The sequence below is a fragment of the Oncorhynchus kisutch genome, linkage group LG1, assembly GCF_002021735.2.
Source record: "Oncorhynchus kisutch isolate 150728-3 linkage group LG1, Okis_V2, whole genome shotgun sequence".
Lineage (NCBI taxonomy): Eukaryota > Metazoa > Chordata > Actinopteri > Salmoniformes > Salmonidae > Oncorhynchus > Oncorhynchus kisutch.
The window spans coordinates 19,885,158-19,899,842 of record NC_034174.2 but is presented as its reverse complement, the minus strand read 5'-3'; positions in this window follow the sequence as shown (position 1 = coordinate 19,899,842).

Genomic DNA, 14,685 nt, shown 5'->3' with positions numbered 1-14,685 from the left:
ACTGTATGAGATGTGCTATTGCTTCTGTCATGAATAGACCCTGAAGACTGGATAGACTTATCAGAAAAGCTTCATAGTGAAAATATATTTATCCTTTCTCTCTGTACAGCATCCATTTCCTCACAAAAGCACAAAGTATGCCAATCTTACTTGTCTGAAATTCCAGACAGCACACTATGAAACACTTACTTTCTCATTTTTTAATACAGCTGCTCATATGATGTCACATTAGGCAGCACTGTGCGGTGGAGTAAATGAATGTATTCATGTTACAAAATATTAACTCATATCTGTAATGAACTCTGACAGAAATGTCATCAACTTAACTTCTCTGAGTGTCGGCGCAATATGAAGCAACATTAACAGCACATACATAATTAAGAATTATAGTACTGCTCGATCCAATACACAAAACAAACATTTAGGAGAATGCAAATCTCCATATAAATATTTATGGATCTGTGTTATAGTAAACAGCAGAGCAGAGAAATGATGTGAATCAGCAAGTCTAATGTTGTTGGTCTTGCTCTGAATTTTCACACAATTGTTGACTTGAAAACATAGGAAGTGGTTTGTTTAGCCCCACAGCAGGGGAGCGTTGCTCAATGAATAGAACACTTTTTCTCCTTATCTGATCAGCTTTCCTGTTACAAAAAAAACTGTAATTGATGATGGGGACTTGTTCTCTGCAGCAAATCAGTTTAAGAGGAGATGATTGATGGTGAGAGCAGTTGCTGGGAATAGGCAGCACATCCGTCTTGTCTCTGCCAGGGGATGGGGAGTTATGGAGCTGTCATTTCAATTCACTCCATCACTCCTCTTCTCATCTCTACTCTGCCCAGCTCTATACTGAACTCTATACTGAACTGATATCTTCTCCTCTTTTCTGCTTCTCACTACCCTGCACTCCCTCTCATCTCTCCTTCTCTTGTCCTCCTCTGCTCCTGATAGTGAGTGACAGCTGATGACATGGAGGAGTTGAGAACAGAGGCGGCCACTCAGAGAAAACACATAAACCGTGACATTCACTAAAAGGTCAACCACTCACTCTGCCAATGAACAGCACTCACTGCACAATGAACAAAGACGGCATAGGTCAGGGTCTCCCAAACTCGGGCCTCAGGAACCCAAAGGGTACATGTTTAGTTTTTTGCCTTAGAACTGCATAGCCGACTCAAATAATCAACTAATCATCAAGCGTTGATCATTTGAATCCGCTGTGTAGTGCTAGGACAAAAAATAAAATGTTCACACCTTAGGATCCCGAGGACTGTGTTTGGGAAAAGCTGGCGAAGTTGTAGATATACACATCAAGTACTCACAGACACACTCACTGCACACACACACACACACACACACACATGCTCACACGCTCGCACACATGCATGCACACAAAAACACACACACATTCACACACGCATGCACACACACCTACACAAGCTTGCACACACTCACACTGCATTTCTTATTGATTGACTTATTGATTGACTTCAGTGACACAGTGCCGCTTTGTCAGGTTCTTTGTAGTTCTTCTGCATGTCAGAGGGATACTACAGTGAACACTGTGCTTATTTAGAATCAACCACCAGACTTCCAGCATTAGAAAAAGCTTGCATCATTATCTTTATATGGAAATGTATGGCATGGAGGTTTGCTCCACATACAAATGGACATACACTACATAGCCAAAAGTATGTGGACACACCTTCAAATGGATGGATAGTGGATTAGGATATTTCAGCCACACCTATTGCTGACAGGTGTATAACAATTGAGCACACAGCCATGCAATCTCCATAGCCAAACATTGGCACTAGAATGGCCTCACTGAAGAGCTCAGTGACTTTCAACATGGCATCGTCCTTGGATGGCACCTTACCAACAAGTCAGTTCGTCAAATGTCTGCCCTGCTATAGCTGCCCCGGTCAACTGTAACTGCTGTTAAGTGGAAACGTCTGGGAGCAACAGCGGCTCAACTGCGAAGTCGTAGGCCACACAAGCTCACAGAACGGGACTGCTGAGTGCTGAAGCGCGTAGAGCTTAAAAATCGTCTGTCCTCAGTTGCAACACTCACTACCGACTTCCAAACTGCCCCTGGAAGCAACGACAGTACAATAACTGTTCCTCTGGAGCCTCATGAAATTGGTTTCCAATAGCTGCACACAAGCCTAAGATCACCACGTGCAATTGAACTCTGGAGCAGTGGAAACACGTTCTCTGGAGTGATGAATCCCGCTTTACCATCTGGCAGTCGGACGGACTAATCTGGGTTCGGTGGATGCCAGGAGAACGCTGCCTGCCCAAATGCATGTGCCAACTGTAAAGTTTGGTGGAGGAGGAATAATGGTATGGTGTTTTTCATTGTTTGGGCTAGGCCCCTTAGTTCCAGTGAAGGGAAACCTTAATGTTACAGCATACAATGACATTCTAGAGACAATACTGTACTTCCAAACTTGTGGCAACAGTTTGGGGAAGGCCCTTTCTTGTTTCAGCATGACAATACCCCCATCCACAAAGCGGGTTCCATACAGAAATGGTTTGCTGAGATCAGTGTGGAAGAACTTGACTGGACTGCGCAGATCCCTGACCTCAACGCAATCGAACATATTTTGGATGAATTGGAACACTGACTGCGAGCCAGGCCTAATCGCCCAACATCAGTGCCCGACCTCACTAAGGTGAGCAGGTGTCCATGTAGTGTGTCATGACGTTGGCCTGTGGGTGAGGTTTATGACCACCCCATAAATAGCTTTCTCCCTTTCCTCTCTCTTGACTCTACAGAAGGACTCTTGAAAAGCCTTTGTTAAACATATAGAGTCTGGGAACATCAAAAGGTGGGGGGAAAGGAACCATATTTCGGTAATACAACCAGTTGAAAATATGCGTTGGTACATAATGAATATGATGCTAGATCAGTTGACGTCTGAGACATTCTTACTAATGATAGGATAACATAGACTTTCAAATATACAGTTTACACATTATCAGATTCACATGACATTTAAATGTTTAAATACAAAATTATTTGTGAAAAGATTAAATGTAATTTTAGCTTCCAAATGAGAGAATTGGTTTTTCATAAGGTTATAGCTCTGCTTACTCAGTGGCCCCGCCCATGTGAAGAGGCATTGGTTATAAACTATGAAACACGCCCTTCTCTCCCCTCCTATATAAAGCCCTTGACGAAAATGTAACTTTCTGTTCCAAAGACGTGAGGACGTGAAAGGACAAAGATCACCTAAAGAACTAAGCCAACCTCAGCATGAGCTCTGGTTGAACAACAAGAACCTAACGAAATTAGCATCGAATCTCAATGTGAAGGTGACAGCCTATAGGTGAATTTCACCTATACCAGCCAGAATATAGCATGAGCTTAAAGTATGGCAACTTGGTATGAACTTTGAACTCTTATTCACTCCAGAAGTGATACCTCTTAGCCGTTGAGTTAGCAGCAGTCGCAAAACGTGGGCTAGGAGAGGATGGACAGAGTATCCATCCATCCGTCCTCACGCTCCAGTTCACCACTAGACATTCTTCAGAGGACCAGAGATCCATAAAGGACAAACCGGCCTTCCATCGACGACCAATCTAACGAAGCGCAGCTCAGAGTAAATATTTATTGCATTCTCCTTTTTCAAATGGGCGGTTATTTAGAATGCATAAGATTCTGTATTTATGATAGCATAGCTTCTCCCTTTCTTACTCAGTCTTCCCGCTCTTTCACTCAAACCCAACTCCCTCTCTTTGTGTAACCAGCCATCGTATCTGTTACGTCCACCAGGGAAGTTTTCTTTATGACATAATAGGTCCATCACTGTATGATTCATTCTGTGTTTGTAATTCTGTGTGATTCGTTAGGTATATAGTAAATAAATAATTTAACCATATTTTGTATTGCTGATTCAACTTGTTAGCCAGAGTTTGTGAAGTAATCAAGAATTTACCACTTTCAGATGAGACTAAACAAGGTGACGATTAAATATTGACTGCTATAAATGTAAAAGATTACCAGGTCTTTAAGAGTTTATTCGGAAGATAACAGCTCTATGAACATTATTTTGTGGTGCCCCGACTTTCGAGCTCCGCCTTATCTCAGTTCACTGGTCACGATGGCAACACCCACCCGTAGCACTCGCTCCAGCAGGTGTATCTCACTGATCATCCCTAAAGCCAACACCTCATTTGGCCGCCTTTCCTTCCAGTTCTCTGCTGCCTGTGACTGGAACGAATTGCAAAAATCGCTGAATTTGGAGACTTTTATCTCCCTCACCAACTTCAAACATCTGCTATCTGAGCAGATAACCGATCGCTGCAGCTGTACATAGTCTATCGGTAAATAGCCCACCCATTTTTACCTACCTCATCCCCATACTGTTTATATTTATTTACTTTTCTGCTCTTTTGCACACCAGTATCTCTACCTGCACATGACCATCTGATCATTTATCACTCCAGTGTTAATCTGCAAAATTGTAATTATTCGCCTACCTCCTCATGCCTTTTGCACACAATGTATATAGACTCTTTTTTATTTCTACTGTGTAATTGACTTGTTTATTGTTTACTCCATGTGTAACTCTGTGTTGTTGTCTGTTCACACTACTATGCTTTATCTTGGCCAGGTCGCAGCTGTAAATGAGAACTTGTTCTCAACTAGCCTACCTGGTTAAATAAATACATTTAAAAAATAGTTAATTATTTACCTGATTAGCTTAATCAGGTAATATTAATTACAGAGAAATTATTTTATAGAATAGCATGTCGTATCACTTAATCCGGCATAGCCAAAGACACGACAAGTGTATGTCAGAATTAAAGACCAGAGTGTATAAAAGTACAGTATCAAAGATGATCTTAAAAGAAAGAAGGATACAAAGTGATCTTACAGGGATGGATAGTAATGAGGACATGTAATTAGCAGTGCTCCCTCTACCTAAGTATCTCTCCAATCAGGAATGATCTATGTTGGACCAGACTACAGAGGCTAATGGAGTTATGCCTGCTCTGTCGAAGGGGATTATTAGCATTGGCAGTTCATTGAGAGTCGCAGTTAGGTTTTCTACTCATGTTAACTTCAGAGCGGAGCTCTACAATATGATTCCTGTGGATGAATAATGTAAGGTTCAGTGGTGCTGTGTCAGTCTCTGCCTGTCAGCTAAGAGCCTCCTCAACATCCACTGCGCTGTAGGTGGTGGGGGGGCTGATTGCGTTGCTGAGTTACGCACTGCATGTGTTGCACAGGTGCATGGTCCACATGCTGTGTGTGATGCTAGTCGCCCATATGTGTCACATAGTGCAAACTTGCCAAATAGGAGATGAGAGAGAGAGAGACACCCAGCCAAATCATGAGAAAACAAAGAGATAATTATTTTCAATGTGTCAAGTAATTAACAGAAAATCAGAGCAAACTGGAATGCTATTTGGCCCTAAACAGAGAGTACACAGTGGCAGAATACCTGACCACTATGACTTACCCAAACTTAAGGAAAGCTTTGACTATGTACAGACTCAGTGAGCATAGCTTTGCTATTGAGAAAAGCCGACGTCGGCAGACCTGGCTCTCAAGAGAAGACAGGCTATGTGCACACTGCCCACAAAATGAGGTGGAAACTGAACTGCACTTCCTAACATCCTGCCCAATGTATGAACATAGAGACACATTTTTCCATCAGATTACACAGATCCACAAAGAATTTGAAAACAAACCCGATTTTGATAAACTCCCATATCTACTGGGTGAAATACCACAGTGTGCCGTCACAGCAGCAAGATTTGTGACCTGTTGCCACAAGAAAAGGTCAACCAGTGAAGAACAAACACTATTGTAAATACAACCCATATTTATGCTTTTTGTACTTTAACCATTTCTACATTGTTACAACACTGTATATATACATAATCTGCCATTTGTAATGTCTTTATTCTTTTGGAACTTCTGTGAGTGTAATGTTTACTGTTCATTTTTATTGTTTATTTCACTTTATATTATGTTAATTATGGCAATGTTAATATATGTTCCCATGCCAATAAAGCCCCTTGAATTTAATTTAGAGAGAGAGAGAGAGAGAGAGAGAGAGAGAGAGAGAGAGAGAGAGAGAGAGAGAGAGAGAGAGAGATGTTAAACAACATAGTTGTTTACTTTGTGTTTTTACCCTTTATGCTGTAAAAAAAACTAATCGGCCTATATCGAATCTTCCATTCCTCTCAAACATTTTAGAAAAGGCTGTTGCACAGCAACTCACTGAAGACAAACAATGTATACGAAATGCTTCAGTCTGGTTTTAGACCCCATCATAGCACTGAGACTGCACTTGTGAAGGTGGTAAATGACCTTTTAATGGCATGAGACCGAGGCTCTGCATCTGTCCTCGTGCTCCTAGACCTTAGTGCTGCTTTTGATACCATCGATCACCACATTCTTTTGGAGAGATTGGAAACCCAAATTGGTCTACACGGACAAGTTCTGGCCTGGTTTAGATCTTATCTGTCGGAGAGATATTAGTTTGTCTCTGTGAATGGTTTGTCCTCTGACAAATCAACTGTACATTTCGGTGTTCCTCAAGGGTCCGTTTTAGGACCACTATAGTTTTCACTATATATTTTACCTCTTGGGGATGTCATTCGAAAACATAATGTTAACTTTCCCTGCTATGCGGATGACACACAGCTGTACATTTCAATGAAACATGGTGAAGCCCCAAAATTGCCCTCGCTAGAAGCATGTGTTTCAGACATAAGGAAGTGGATGGCTGCAAACTTTCTACTTTTAAACTCGGGCAAAACAGAGATGCTTGTTCTAGGTCCCAAGAAACAAAGAGATCTTCTGTTGAATCTGACAATTAATCTTAATGGTTGTACAGTCGTCTCAAATAAAACTGTGAAGGACCTCGGCGTTACTCTGGACCCTGATCTCTCTTTTGAAGAACATATCAAGACCATTTCAAGGACAGCATTTTCCATCTACGTAACATTGCAAAAATCAGAAACTTTCTGTCCAAAAATGATGCAGAAAAATTAATCCATGCTTTTGTCACTTCTAGGTTAGACTACTGCAATGCTCTACTTTCCGGCTACCTGGATAAAGCACTAAATAAACTTCAGTTAGTGCTAAATACGGCTGCTAGAATCCTGACTAGAACCAAAGAAATGGATCATATTACTCCAGTGCTAGCCTGTCAAAGCAAGGGCTGATTTCAAGGTTTTACTGCGAATCTATAAAGCATTACATGGGCTTGCTCCTACCTATCTCTCTGATTTGGTCCTGTCGTACATACCTACACGTACGCTACGGTCACAAGACGCAGGCCTCCTAATTGTCCCTAGAATTTCTAAGCAAACAGCTGGAGGCAGGGCTTTCTCAATTTTTATGGAACGGTCTGCCTACCCATGTCAGAGACGCAAACTCGGTCTCAACCTTCAAGTGTTTACTGAAGACTCATCTCTTCAGTGGGTCATATGATTGAGTGTAGTTTGGCCCAGGAGTGGGAAGGTGAACGGAAAGGCTCTGGAGCAATGAACCGCCCTTGCTGTCTCTGCCTGGCCGGTTCCCCTCTTTCCACTGGGATTCTCTGCCTCTAACCCTATTACAGGGGCTGAGTCACTGGCTTACTGGGGCTCTCTCATACCGTCCCTGGGAGGGGTGCGTCACCTGAGTGGGTTGAGTCACTGATGTGGTCATCCTGTCTGGGTTCTTCCTAGGTTTTGGCCTTTCTAGGGAGTTTTTCCTAGCCACCGTGCTTGTACACCTGCATTGCTTGCTGTTTGGGGTTTTAGGCTGGGTTTCTGTACAGCACTTTGAGATATCAGCTAATGTACAAAGGGCTATATAAATACATTTGATTTGATTATTGTATTACCTGTTGTGCAGTTATCCAACTCTATATTACTGGAAGTACATTCATATTATTATAGTTGTTTTAGAGCAGGGTAGCTCAATTCCGGTTCATCGAAGGCCCAAAACATTTCTGTTTTTTGTTTCCACCTGGTAGTTAATTGCACTCACCTTGTGTCCCAGGTCTGAATTAGTCCCTTATTAGAAAGAGAGGATGAAAACCAGAAGTGTTTTAGCCCTCCAGGACTGACATTAAACAGCCTTGTTTTAGAGTAACGACAACGTAAAAGGGCAACTCAAACGTGTTGATTTGAGCACACTATACTGTAGCAACCCAGTCCATCTCCCAAGCTTCAACAATGCAAAAGCCCATGCTGTTATAAAAAGAGAACTAGTGACATCTTCTGGACTTAGAGCGAACTGTCACAAATAAGAGGAAAGCATGCGAAAAGGAAAATGTAGTAAAAGTATAAATTTACCCATCAATTCTAGTCGTAGAAAGATATATTTTTCTTCTATGAAATCCAACCAGTTAACCATTGTCAACCCCATCAAAGCGACTGAGTGATTGGAAAATGAAAGAGCAGCAAGATTTTTAAGCAAGATTTTTTTCTATATCAGTAGAAAGTATTTTTTGTAAGCCTCTGTTGATGTAACCATTCATTTATACAGTTGTTTGAAGAGCACTAAACTCTTTCAACATGACTTAAAGGTTGCTGGATAGACTCGCCGAGCTGACAAGGTAAAAAATATGCGTTCTGTCCCTGAGCAAGGCAGTTAACCCACTGTACCCCGGGCGCCGAAGACGTGGATGTCAATTATGGCAGCCCCCCACACCTCTCTGATTCAGAGGTTGGGTTAAATGCAGAAGACGCATTTCAGTTGAAGGCATTCAGTTGTACAACTGACTAGGTATCCCCTTTCTTGTCATGTAAGACCAGAACAGCAAGAACACTGACCAGCTATCACCACTAGAGATCACCATTTCTTAATTTTTGTTCTCTTACATTTTCACTTCCAGTGTGCCTTTTTGCCAATAAGCACAGAGGATGATTTCAGCAGTCCGGGACTAGGGTGAAGTCCAATGCTTCTGTCAAACCAAAACAAATATATGCTGATCCCTGAGAAAACGCTAGTGTCTTTGTTTCTATCATGTCCCCATAAGGAGAAGGAATCTAAAGCCACAGGATCAACTATGACCCTATGATATTGAGGTTCATAGCACAGGTCTTACCTTAACCCTAGAATGGTATTACAATTTCCCTACAGCTGTAATGATAACAGCAATCATAACACTAACCTTAAATTGGTATAACAATTTCTCTACAGCTGTAATGATTACCACAACCCTAGCCTTCACCCAAGTGACAGGTCAGTCAGTCACATTTAATGCACGCTATGACAACATTCCAGGTTCTATGATTTCCAGTGGCTAAAATACTTTTTCATGAAGCATGTACCACCACTCTGGACCACTGGGTGGTGAAACCTCTCCATCATTATTTAAAAAATCTGTGATGATTGTTGGGGTGGCAGGTAGCTGAAAAATCTGTTGGTATGCCCTTGAGCAATGCACTTAACCCTAATTTACTCCAGGGGCGCGCCGTACAAAGAAATACAAGTTTTATTGTCACATACACCGCACTGCTGTTATCTGAGAATGTTAAGGACAACAAACCACTTTTCAGAGTCCTTTTGTTTCACAAGAAGTCTATCTGAACTGTCATAAAGGCTGGTTCTCTATTGTGTTGCCTCTACTCCTGTTCCGGCCTTGTCCTGTGTGTCTCCATTAACGCTATAACCCTGGTCAGGGAGGCTACAGAGGCCAAGGTAACAGAGAACCATATGGAAGGGTGGACTCATTTTCCTAAAGAATACAGCAATACAGGACAAAATGTGATACTGCTGTGATAGTTTTTTGAAAGGCATTCAGATTTCATCAACGCTCATCCAATGAATAAGCTCTTGAAAGCAAACTAGCCTTATCAACAGCCATATTTCCATATTTATGTGGGTTTCTCTCCCCCTCGCTCCCTCTCTCGCTCTCTCCCTTTTCTCCCCCCCTCTCTCTCTGTCTGTCTCTCTCTGTCTGTCTCTCTGCCCCCCCCCCTCTCTCCTTCTCTCCCTCAGTACTGCAGATTCCTGTTAATAGATGTGATTGTCAATGTCTTCCCCTCTTCTTTTATTAGTGGCACTACTGCAGCACATAGAGTGTTCATATATGACGTGTTTGTTTGTGTGGGCGAGCAAGGAGGGGGTGTGTGGGCGAGCAAGGAGGGAGTGTGTGTGTGTGTGTTTCTGTAAGAGTGAAATTGACATCCCTGACATTAGTTTTTTTCCAACTGCTTACACAGGTTTTCAAAACTGTCTCCTTTTTTCAAATCTCTACACACAATTCCCAAAACTGCATACACAAAATGCAAAATGCCTCAAAACTCCTTCAAAATGTAACACTGCATTCAAAATGCCATAAACACATGTCAGAATGAAGCATTTGCATCAAATGGCAAACACTGCCTTCATAATAGTACATTTTTGGATATACCATGTAAACACTGTTGTTCTAAATCTAAAGCTCTTTGGTCTTTCATAGGCTTATATCTACATTTCAATACAATGTTCTACAGTGAAAGTGCGCTCGGCCCGCCACAGGAGTCGCTAGTGCACGATAAGACAAGGATATACGGATATCCCTACTTTCCAAACCCTCCCTAACCTGGACGGCGCTAGGCCAATTGTGCATCACCCCATGGACCTCCTGGTTGGCTGGGACAGAGCCTAGGCTCGAATCCAGAGTCTCTGGTGGCACAGCTAGCACTGCGATGCAGTGCCTTAGACCGCTGCACCACCCGGGAGGCCCAATTAGATGTTATTTTAATGGACAATTTTTTTTCTTTCAAAAACAAGGATATTTCGAAGTGACCCCAAACTTTTGAACGGTAGTGTAGATGTAGGTAGAGTTAAAGTGACTATGCATAGATCATCAAATCAAATTTATTTGTCACATACACATGGTTAGCAGATGTTAATGCGAGTGTAGCGAAATGCTTGTGCTTCTAGTTCCGACAATGCAGTAATAACGAACAAGTAATCTAACTAACAATTCAAAACAAAAACTGCTGTCTTATACACAGTGTAAGGGGATAAAGAATATGTACATAAGGATATATGAATGAGTGATGGTACAGAGCAGCATAGGCAAGATACAGTAGATGATATTGAGTACAGTATATACATATGAGATGAGTATGTAAACCAAGTGGCATAGTTAAAGTGGCTAGTGATACATGTATTACATAAGGATGCAGTCGATGATATAGAGTACAGTATCTACGTATGCAGATCATAGAGAGTAGCAGCAGCATAAAAGAGGGGGGGGGGGGCAATGCAAATAATTTGGGTAGCCATTTGATTAGCTGTTCAGGAGTCTTATGGTTTGTGAGTAGAAGCTGTTAAGAAGTCTTTTGGACCTAGACTTGGCACTCCGATACCGCTCTGATACCGCTGGGGTGGCTTCTACACCTGCATTGCTTGCTGTTTGGGGTTTTAGGCTGGGTTTCTGTACAGCACTTTGAGATATCAGCTGATGTACGAAGGGCTATATAAATAAATTTGATTTGATTTGATTTGAAGTCTTTGACAATTTTTAGGGCCTTCCTCTGACACCGCCTGGTATAGAGGTCCTGGAAGGCAGGAAGCTTGGCCCCAGTAATGTACTGGGCCGTACACATTACCCTCTCAAGTGCCTTGCGGTCGGTGGCCGAGCAGTTGCCATAGCAGGCAGTGATGCAGCTCTTGATGGTGCAGCTGCATAACTTTTGGAGTGTCTGAGGACCCATGCCAAATATTTTTTGTCTCCTGAGAGGGAATAGGCTTTGTCGTGCCCTCTTCACAACTGTCTTGGTGTGCTTGGACCATGATAGTTTGTTGGTGATGTGGACACCAAGGAAATTGAAGCTCTCAACCTGCTCCACTACAGCCTCGATGAGAATGGGGACGTGCTCGTTCCTATTTTCCTGTAGTCCACAATCATCTCCTTTGTCTTGACCCCGTGGAGGGAGACGTTGTTCTCCTGACACCACACGGCAAGGTCTCTGACCTACTCCCTATAGGCTGTCTCATCGTTGTCGGTGATCAGGCCTATTGTGTTGACACTGTTGTGTCATCGGAAAACTTGATGATAGCGTTGGAGTCGTGCCTGGCCATGCAGTCATGAGGGAACAGGAAGTACAGGAGGGGACTGAGCACGCACCTCTGAGGGGCCTCTGTGTTGGGGATCATCATGGTGGATGTGTTGTTACCTTCCCTTACCATCTGGGGGGGTGGCCTGTCAGGAAGTCTAGGATCCAGTTGCAGAGTGAGGTGTTTAGTCCCAGGGTCAGCTTAGTGATGAGCTTTGAGGGCACTATGGTGTTGAACGCTGAGCTGTAGTCAATGAACAGAAACTGAACGAATGGAAATACAAAATCGATCGTGCATGCTATATGGATCTTTTTAGGATATGAAAAAGGATTTTATCTAACAAAACGACACTTCGTGTTATCTCTGGGACCCTTTGGATGATAAATCAGAGCAAGATTTCAGAATGTAAGTAAGTTACACATTATATCTTCAGAGGTGAATTTATCAAACCTACTGCGGTGAAAAAAAAGTTGTGGTTAGGAGCTCTCCTCAAACAATAGCATGGTATTTTTACACAGTAATAGCTACTGTAAATTGGACAGTGCAGTTATATTAACAAGAATTTAAGCTTTCAGCCGATATAAGACACTTGTTGTTTCTCTAAAAATCTGCGATCGTGACAAGGCGCTGCATAGGCGTCTCATCATCCCGCAGCAGGAAATATCAATAGTGGGGCTATATACAAGGGTTTCCGGTACAGAGTCAATGGGTCAATGTGCGGGGGCCCTGTTGTCGAGGTAATTATGTACATGCAGGTTGTCGTGGTAGGGGATTTTGCTACAGGACCGAAGTTAAGGTACCCCTGTCGTGGTTTCGGGATCATAGATATTATCAATCAAACTTAGAGTACCTCTTGCTTCACTTTCCCTTTGTATGCTCTTATATCTAGACTCACGCAAGCTTTACCTTGGTACGATTTACGGTCTGTCGACTAATACTACTTGAGAATTAATATAGAAGATACCGGTTACAATAAAATGATTATTCTGTCCAAATCGTTTTATTGTCTTTAGTGTAGAAACTAGACTTGTTTCCCTGGATTGGGAGTGTCAGAGGTGTTCTCTCCCCTAGGGTTTTGGGTCTAGTTTCTACTTTTTAATCAATGTTTGCAATTCACACAGTTGTACACGTTTTTACAGTTTATTTTTTGTCCTTAATCTATAACATCAACAATAATCAAAACACTTACTACTATAATGCCTTATATATGTATTATAACAAGTGGTTAATTACCTTATATATGTATTATAACAAGTGGTTAATTACCTTATATATGTATTATAACAAGTGGTTAATTACCTTATATATGTATTATAACAAGTGGTTAATTACCTTATATATGTATTATAACAAGTGGTTAATTACCTTATATATGTATTATAACAAGTGGTTAATTACCTTATATATGTATTATAACAAGTGGTTAATTACCTTATATATGTATTATAACAAGTGGTTAATTACCTTATATATGTATTATAACAAGTGGTTAATTACCTTATATATGTATTATAACAAGTGGTTAATTACCTTATATATGTATTATAACAAGTGGTTAATTACCTTAGCGTAGGTTGACCTGGTTGGTCCCCAAAGAGTATGTTCTTTGAGGCTTATCCTCGTATCGGTTTCTCCTACCAGAAGTTTGTACTATGATTTACTGATTAGTGAAGAGAACGGGTTGAGATCAAGACCCTTTGTAACATCCCCGATGCTATTCATCTACCCTGGTTAGGGGGTGGATATATTCAGCACGAGGAGTGTAGTGGGTAGTTGTCTCAGTATGTCTCCTTCAGAAATCAGAAGTCAAGCGATACAATTGTTCTAGAGTATGAAAGTCAGATATGTATCTGTGTCCCCTACTAGAAGTTTGTACTGTGATTTACTGATTAGTGAAGAGAACTGTTCGAGATCAAGACCCTTTGTAACACCACTGATGCTATTTATCCACTCCGGTTAGGAGGTGGATGTATTCAGCGCAAGGAGTGTACTGGGTAGTAGTCTCAGTATGTCTCGTTCAGAAATCAGAAGTCACGAGATACAATTGTTCCATTAAAAGCATGCTTCTTTTATACTCTTTCTTCAGGACCAAGTCAGCCCATGCTCTGAATTTTATTTTTAAAGCTGTGTATCCTCGCACTGAAGTGCTAGTTGCAGTGCTTCAGGTGGCTGTGTCATGAGGTGGCAGTGCTATTATTAGTTGCAGTGCTTCTGGTGGCTGTGTCTATGCATCATCTAAACCCAAATCTTCCATCAAGTTCACCCAGGGTGAGGTGTCCTCAAAGCTCTTTTTTGTGCTCTTGCGTCAAGGTAGGGTTATTAAAGTGGCTATGCATAGATAAGCGCAGCAGCGTAGGGAGGTGGGTGCAAATAGTCTGGGTAGCCATTTGGTTAGCTGTTCCGGAGTCTTTTGGCTCTGGGTAGAAGCTGTTTTGAAGCCTCTTGGACCTAGACTTGGTGCTCCGGTATTGCTTGCCATGAGGTAGCAGAGAGAACAGTCTATGACTAGGGTGGTTAGAGTCTTTGACAATTTGAAGGTCCTTCCTCTGACAACGCCTGGTATAGAGGATTTAAAAAGCAGGTAAAAATACACCTATGGAACAGCAGGGACTGTGAAACAACACAAACATAGGCACAGACACATGCATATGATAACATGCATATAAAACACA